At 37.8% G+C, this 8,098-nt stretch overlaps 1 pseudogene; it reads left to right on the top strand.

Moving 5' to 3' along the window:
* The first annotated feature begins 150 nt into the window (after positions 1-150).
* Positions 151-1,096, top strand: LOC127186356 (vomeronasal type-1 receptor 4-like; annotated as a pseudogene).
* Positions 1,097-8,098: the final 7,002 nt, after the last annotated feature.

Raw genomic sequence — 8,098 nt, 5'->3', positions numbered from 1 at the left:
TTTGAGAAGTTTGTCATTATGTTTGTTTATATTGCCTGTCACTTTTAATTGTTTATCACGTCATTGTGAGTGCCTCATCTATGAGTTAACTTCATGGTTTTCATACAAACCAATATGTGCACTGTGAGGTATATCGTAAAGGAAAATGCGATGAATCACCCAGTGGGCTTTTGGAACCTCATAATCGGAATTGCTTTCTTATCACAAACTACAACTGGAATCCTGGGCAATTTCTCTCTTGTGTTTTACTATCTAGTACATTACTATAAAGAATGCAAATTGAAGCCCACGGATATGATTCTCATGCATCTAATGGCTGCCAATGCCTTGGTCACTCTCTCTGCAGGATTGCCTCAAACAATGGCAGTCTGGGGACTGAACAAGTTCCTGAATGACTTTGGATGCGAACTCTTACTGTGCATTCAAGGGTTTGCTCAAAGTGTGTCCATTTGCACCACCTGCCTCTTGACTCTTTTCCAGGCCATGACCATCAGTCCTAGGACATCCTGTTGGAAAGATCATAAAGTTACAGCTATAAAATACACTGGCTGCTTTGTTTCCCTCATATGTGTCTTGTATATCTTGATACATTTCATTTTCTTCGTGTACCCATTTATCAAAACGAATAACAAAAATGAGACAAGAATACGGGATTTTGGATACTGCTGTATTGGCGAGAATGATAGAATCAGTGAGTTACTCTATATAGCACTGATGATGTGCCCTAAATTATTTTTCCTCTGTGCTCATTGCCTGGTCTAACAGCTCCATGATTGCAGTACTGTTCAGACACAAGCAGAGGGTTCAACACATCAGGAACTTTCATCATTCCAGCAGAAATTCCCTTGAGTTGAGAGCCACCCAGAACATCCTGGCTCTGATGTGTACCTTTCTGCCTTTTTATACTCTTTCTTCCATCTTACGAGGCTGCATTGCTCTTTTGTATACTCACAGTTGGTGGCTGGTGAATATTAATCACCTCATTTCTCTGTGTTTTCCATCTTTTGCAACCTTTGTACTTATCAATCATTACATCAACGTGTGCAGACAGAGTTTCATCTGCACAAGAAATAAAAGTCACTTAATCTTATTCTAAGTATGTAAATGGTGTTTTGTGTTGTCTCTAGCAGTTTTGTGATCTCGTTTTTTAAGAGGTGAGTATGACTCTGTTACAGGATATACCACATTTTCTTTTTTATTTATTTATTTTGTTTTGTTTTTTATTTTATTTTATTTTTATTTTTTTTTTTTTTATTATTTTTTTATACCACATTTTCTTGATCCATTATTTGTTGATGGACATTCAGGTTGTTTCCAGTTTCTGGCTATTATGAACACAGAAGCAATGATTATATATACCAATGCCAGATTTTAGAGAGACGCAGCAGTGCACAATTGATGAGGTTGTCAGAGGGTAGAAACAATGCTGAATTCCATCATAGTACAGACCTTGCAAAATGCCAGATCCCTTCCATAAGAGAGCTCTCATGCCTACTACAATTATGCAAGGTAATGGTTCTTGACATCATGTCAGTTCCTGGAAGCAATTCTGGGAAAAGCATCACAGTACAGACCTTGAAAAATACCATAACTTGCTATCCTTCCTCTGAGTGCCACCAGATCTCCCCCTCCATGGGACATAGTCAAATATGAGGCACCAGAGTACGTGTGAAAGTCATACCCCACTCTCCACTCAACTGTGGAGAATGCTCTGTCCATTGGCTAGATCCGGGTAGGGGTTTAAAGTTTACCACCTGTATTGTCCTTGGCTAGTGCCTTAGTTTGAGCAGGACCCCTGGGCCCAAAATCTGGCTATTATAATGTTCTACTTGTAGGTTTTTAGGACCCTCTGGATCCTTCTACTTTGCTATTCTCCCATGCTTCTCTCATCTAGAGTCCCAAAAGGATGTCCTCCCCTCTTTCCCAGTTTCCAAGAAGAGACTTGATACTCTATGAGCATATACAGGGGGAGGATGTACCCTTCAGGAACAGTCATAGGGGAGGGGAATAAGGGGAAAATGGGAGGGAGGAAAAAACAGGAGGATTCAAGGGATGGGATAACCATTGAGATGTAACAAGAATAAATTAATAAAAAAGTTAAAAAAGAAGAAAAATACCGTATACTCTCATAAAGAGCTCCCTTAACAGAATTTTTTTGCAGGTTAGTAAGAACACTTCACACTTATCAGAGGAAAAATCCATCCAGATCACATCTCAATTTTTAACATCTATGCCACAAATGCAAGGATGCCCATTCATAAAAGAAACATTACTAAAGCTTAAATCACACATCAAATTGCACACATTAATAATAGCAATGTCTCACCAATGGACAGGTAAGTGAGATGGAAATTAAGTGGACAAATAAAGAAACTAATCAGTATTATTAATCATATGGACTTAATAGATATCTAAAGAATATTCCATGCAGACACAAAGAATATACTTTCTTTACAGCATCTCATTGAACTTTCTCCAAACTTGACCATATAGTTGGTCACAAATCAAGCCTCCACAGATATAAGGAAATTGAAATAACGTCTTGTATTTTTATCAGATCACCATATATTAAAGGTGAAATTCAAAAAGAAAAGAAACAACAGAAAGCCTAAAAACTCATGGAAAGTGAACAATCCTTTAAGCAATGGCCACTGGGACAGGGAGAAAATGATGCAAGAAATTAAAGATTTTCAAGAATTCAAAGAAAAAAAGCCACAATACACCTAATCTCATGGGACACAGTGAAAGTGGTGGTTATAGGAAAGTTCATAGCACCTTCAAGGCACTAAGTGACTTATTAAATAAATTGGAGAACTCTCAAACTAGAAATATAGAAGCATATCTGTAAGCTCTAGAACAAAATAAAAGCAAATACACCAAAGAGGAGTAGACAGCAGGTACAAATCTAACTCAGGGCTGAAATCAATAAATTAAAAACAATACAAATAATCCACAAAACTAAGAGGTGTGAGTTTTTTTTTTTTTACAAAAAATCAACAAAATAAACATACTCTTCTACAAACAAACTAAAATTCAGAGAGACAGTTTGCTAATTAAAAAGACAAGAAATAAAAAGTGGAGTGTATCAACACACAGTGAATAAATCCAAAAAATAATTAGGTCTTATGTTAAAAAGCTGTATTCCACAAAATTGAAAATCTACATGAAATAGATGATTTTTCTTGATAGATAACACTTATAAACATTAAATCAAGACCAGGTGAACAGTTTAAGTACACTTGCAATCCCTTCAAAATTGGAGCAGTTAATAAAAGTCTCCTAACCAAAAACAAACCAAAAAAAAACAAAAACCCAAAAAAACAAACAAAAAACTTGATTAACATAGTAAAAATGGGCACTTTACCAAAAGCAACCTAAAAATTCGATACAATCCCCATTAAGATTCCAAAATAATTCTTTATAGAACTTGAAAAAGCAATTAACCACTTTATATGAAAAAAAAACAAGGATAGATAAAAGAAATCTGTACAATAAAAGAACTTCTGGAGGTATTACCATTTCTGATTTTAAACTGTACTACAGAGCAATAGTAATAAAGTCTGCATGGTATTGGTACAAAAACAGAGGGATTTGATCCAGAAAAACACCCTCAACAATCATTTACACCTGATTTTTGACAAACAATCCAAAAACGTACAATAGAATGAAGAATGCATATTTTACAAATGGTGTTGTACTAACTGGATGTTGGCATGTAGTAGAATGCCATTAGCTACATAGTCGTCACCCTGTACAAAACTAAGTTCCACATGGATTAATGACCTCAACATAAAACATGATACACTAAATCCAATAGAAAAGAAATTGGGGTATAGCCTTGAACTCATTGGTACAAGAGACAACTTTCTGAACAGAATCCCAAAAGTTCAGGCACGAAGATCAACAGTCAAAAAATTGGAACTCAAAAAAAAAAAAAAAAAACTGAAATGTTCTTTGCTATAGGGTCTCAGGTTGGGCCAGGTATTTGATTGGACATTCCCCAAACCTTGGCTCTAAGAGGTTTTGTGGGTGGTTTGGTTTCCTCCTCCCTCCACTAGGAGTCCTTTCCAGTTAGAGTTTGTCTTCTTCACTCTCCATGATATGTCCCTCTAGGAATCTCAGCTACAGTCATGCTCACATCCTCCCAGAAGCCTGCCCTGTCCTGTATCTCCAGCTTGTCACAGAGATGCCTCTGTCCATAGCTTCTCTGCACTTCTCTCCATAGGTCGTCTGTCTCCACTCTCCCCATGTCTGATATCCACCCTCATTTCTTTGCATTCCTTCTCCTACCTTGTTCCCTCTCTTCAGCCACTGTTGCTATCGATTCTATTTCCCATTCTGAGTAACACTTAATTATATTCTCTTGGGTCCTCCTTGTTACTTATCTTCTTTGGGTCTGCGAATTCTAGTATGCCAGCACCTGGCGCTTAATGATACTCTGCTATGCTCACAGACAAGAACCTATCATATTTAGCCTCTGGGAGGCTACACCCAGCAGAAGATCCAAACATATGCAGAGACTTATAGCCAAACCTTTGGCAAAGTATAGGGACGTCTTGTGGACCTGGTTGTGAGAGGATATCCACAAGAAGGATGACAGAACCAACTCACCTGAGCCCAGAGAGGCTTGAGGAGACTGAAACACCAAGGACCATGAATAGACTTGACCCAGGTCCCCTACACAGATGAAGGTGATGGGCAGCTCAGGTTTCATGTGGACTAGTAAGGGGAGTGGGGGATGTCTCTGACATGGACTGTGTTGCCTGCATTTTGACCACTCCCCCCTAGTGAGACTGCCTCCCAAGGTCATAGGGGAAGAGGACCTGATTAGTTGGGATGGGTTAGTTGTAATGGCTCCCCTTTTCTAAGGAATAGGGGAGTGGGAATGGGGGAATAGGGAGTAATGGTGGGATCAGGAGGAGTGGAGTGAGGGGCTACAATCAGGATGTAAAGTGAATGAAGAAATAAATTAATATTTAAAAAGAGCATTCAAAAACAAAGAAAGAAAGAAGCTGAAAAGCTTCTGCAAGGAAAAAGACACCGTCAATAGGACAAAACAGCAGGCTCCAGAATGGGAAAAGATTTTCATGAACCCAACATCTGACAGAGAGGTAATATCCACAATGCATAAAGAATTCAAGAAATTACACACCAACAAACTGAATAGCCCAATGAAGGATTGAGTGAGCCAGAGGGTTCAAAACACCATCTAAAGACCTACAGAGTAAACTAAACTAGCTCCAGGGGGTATCACAGAGACTGATCCAACAACCAAAGAGCATGCAGGGGCACGACCTAGACGTCCTACACATATGGAGCAGATGTGAAGCTTCATCATCATGTGGTTCCCCTAACAGTGGAAGCAGAGGCTGTCTCTGACTTCATTGCTTGCCTTTAGATCCATTTCCCCTACCTAGGCTGCCTTGTCTAGCTGCAGTGGCAGAGGAAGCGCTTAGTCCTGCTGATACTTGAGGTGCCAGGGTAGGTTGCTACCCATGGTAGCCTCCCCTTTTATGAGAAGGAGAATAAGTAATGGGGATTGGGAGGACAGGGCATGAGGGTAGGACTTGAAAGAGAGGAGGGAAGGGACTGGGACCATGTTGTAAAGTAGATAGATTGAAAGATAGATAGATAGATAGATAGATAGATAGATAGATAGATAGATAGATGGAAAAGAAAATAGATTCTATTTCATACATTATTCCTGATTACATCTTCCCCTTCTCAGTTCCTCATCTTCCATGCAGATCTACTCTCCTTCTGTCACTACAAAAGGACATGCTTCTAAGATGCAACAACAACTCCTATCAAAATGAAATACAATAAAATAAAACAAAAGCATCACATCTAAGTTGGACAAGGGGAACCAACAAAAGAAAGGTACTTAGGAGAAGACACAAGAGTCAGAGACCCACAATCTCATATCAGAATTCCCATGAAAATACTAATCTGTAAGCTATACTATGAACATAGAACCCAGGCGCAGACCTATGCAGTCCTAGGGATTTTCTTTCAATCTCGGTGATTTCACATGAACTTTGCCCAGTTGATTTAGAAGGCCTTGTTCTCCTGGTGTCCCTCATGCCCCCTATTTTTGTCTTATACCCTTTCTGTCACTTCCTCCAAGGGATTCCCTGAGCACTGAGTGGAGGGATAAGATGAAGATATCCCACTGGCCAGGCAATATACCAGAAACCCTTTAAACAAAACCAAACATCCCTTCATAATAAATGTCGTGACGTATCTCTAAGTGAATTTAACACATATTCATATAACAAAGGCTATATAATAGAAACCTAAAGTTATGAGTTAGGACCTGAGAACTTTTCATGCACAGTCAAGCCCTTGTTGACTATCTCTAGTTACATTTAACCCTAAAGATGCCCACAACTTTTTGTATATTGTATGTGGGTTATACCATAAACAACAGAAGTATTTGAAAGGGATGTTTTTTAAATTTTAAACTCTATCAAGGGATGGAACAGGTTGGAGGAAGAATACAGGCATGGAAATGGAAGAGAAAAGAGCACAATATAATGAAAAGAACTAGGGAAATCAAGGCAATGGCAGACCAGAGTTGATGAGGTGCCTCACTGGAAATGAAAAAGCTTCTAGATGTCAGGACTATGCTGTGTGATCATAGTCAAGTTGAAACTGTCTAAAACATGAGGAGCAAAGCATTTGGAGTGGAATACAGAAGGCACTAGGATCAACTGAGTTATTTGAGATGGAATTTGGCAGAGAACAAGTGGTTACAAGACTCGGGTGACTGACAATGGACTGAAGGCTAGTAAAGTCAACTAAAAGGAGCTTGATTAATGAAAAAAAGGATCACTCAAAGAATTTCCTGGGAGTAAAAGAATACTTGAGGGGCATGTAAAGTGTCATGATGTGTGGCATATTACTGAAAGTCACAATGGTAGAACACTGGTGGATGTAGACAATGAGTTAACAATGTCCTTTTGTATACTTTTACCCCTTTAATGACACTATATATGGGTCTAGAGTACAAATCACCAGGCCTCAAAGATAATATTACATAAATCTGTTGCTCTGAGTTCAGTTCTTATTCTAAGTGTCAATAGGCCTTGAGCTCTTCCAGATATTTAGATGTTGAATATAATGTTGTGTGATGAAATGTCTGAGCCTGTATTTAGAAATCCCAATATACGATGATATTCATTATTTTATGTAATTTATATGTTGTTATAGTAAAGATCAAACATCAAATGGATACCATGCTATGCTTCTTTCTTCCGTTCTTGGCAAAGTACATGACTGTCCAAGTGGATAAAAGCTGTAATCCTTTTTTTCTTACCTGTCTATTTGACACATTTAATACATACAATGCCAGTGAAAAACCATATCTCATTCTTTGCAGAAATAAACAAAAATAATTCTAAAATTCATATGGCATCACAAAAGACCCTAGTTAGACAAAGCAATCATGGAGAGAAATATCAATGCTCTAGGGATTACTATTCCAATCTTAAAGAATATAAAGACATAATAATGAAAATTATATAGCATTGGCATAAATACACAGATGTAAGCCAAAGGGACAAAACTAAAGACACAGACATGAGTACATATACCTTCAGCCAATTAATATTTGAAAAATGTGCCAAAAACTTATGATGAATCAAAAAGAAGCATTGTGAACACATGACAATGTGAAAATTGAATTTCCACAGTGAGGAAAATGAACTTACATTTGACTCTACAACTTTGCACAAAAATTAATCCCAAATGGAAAGGGGGCCCTAAACATGAATCCCAAAACATCTAAAATGCTATAACAAAATATAGACAGGAACTTACATCAGATAGCTGTATGGAAGAACATTTTTAATAGAACAACTTTTGCTTAAGAATTCAGAAAAAAATACTTTTTATTGGTTAAAATTATTCTTTGATAATTTCATCTGTATACATATTTGTAAACATATATACTATTATATTCACATCCTGTTCTGTTGCTGGTGTGATGCTTTCAAACTGAAATGGTCCATTAATGAGCAATAGTTCTTCAGGTCACTTGATAAGCACCTCACCAAGAATCCTATAGGATTTGAGTGTCAGTCTGAGAATTCTACTT

Source organism: Acomys russatus, unplaced genomic scaffold (genome assembly GCF_903995435.1).
Source record: "Acomys russatus unplaced genomic scaffold, mAcoRus1.1, whole genome shotgun sequence".
NCBI lineage: Eukaryota > Metazoa > Chordata > Mammalia > Rodentia > Muridae > Acomys > Acomys russatus.
The sequence above is the reverse complement of the archived record's forward strand: the minus strand, read 5'-3'. Positions and strand labels throughout refer to the sequence as shown.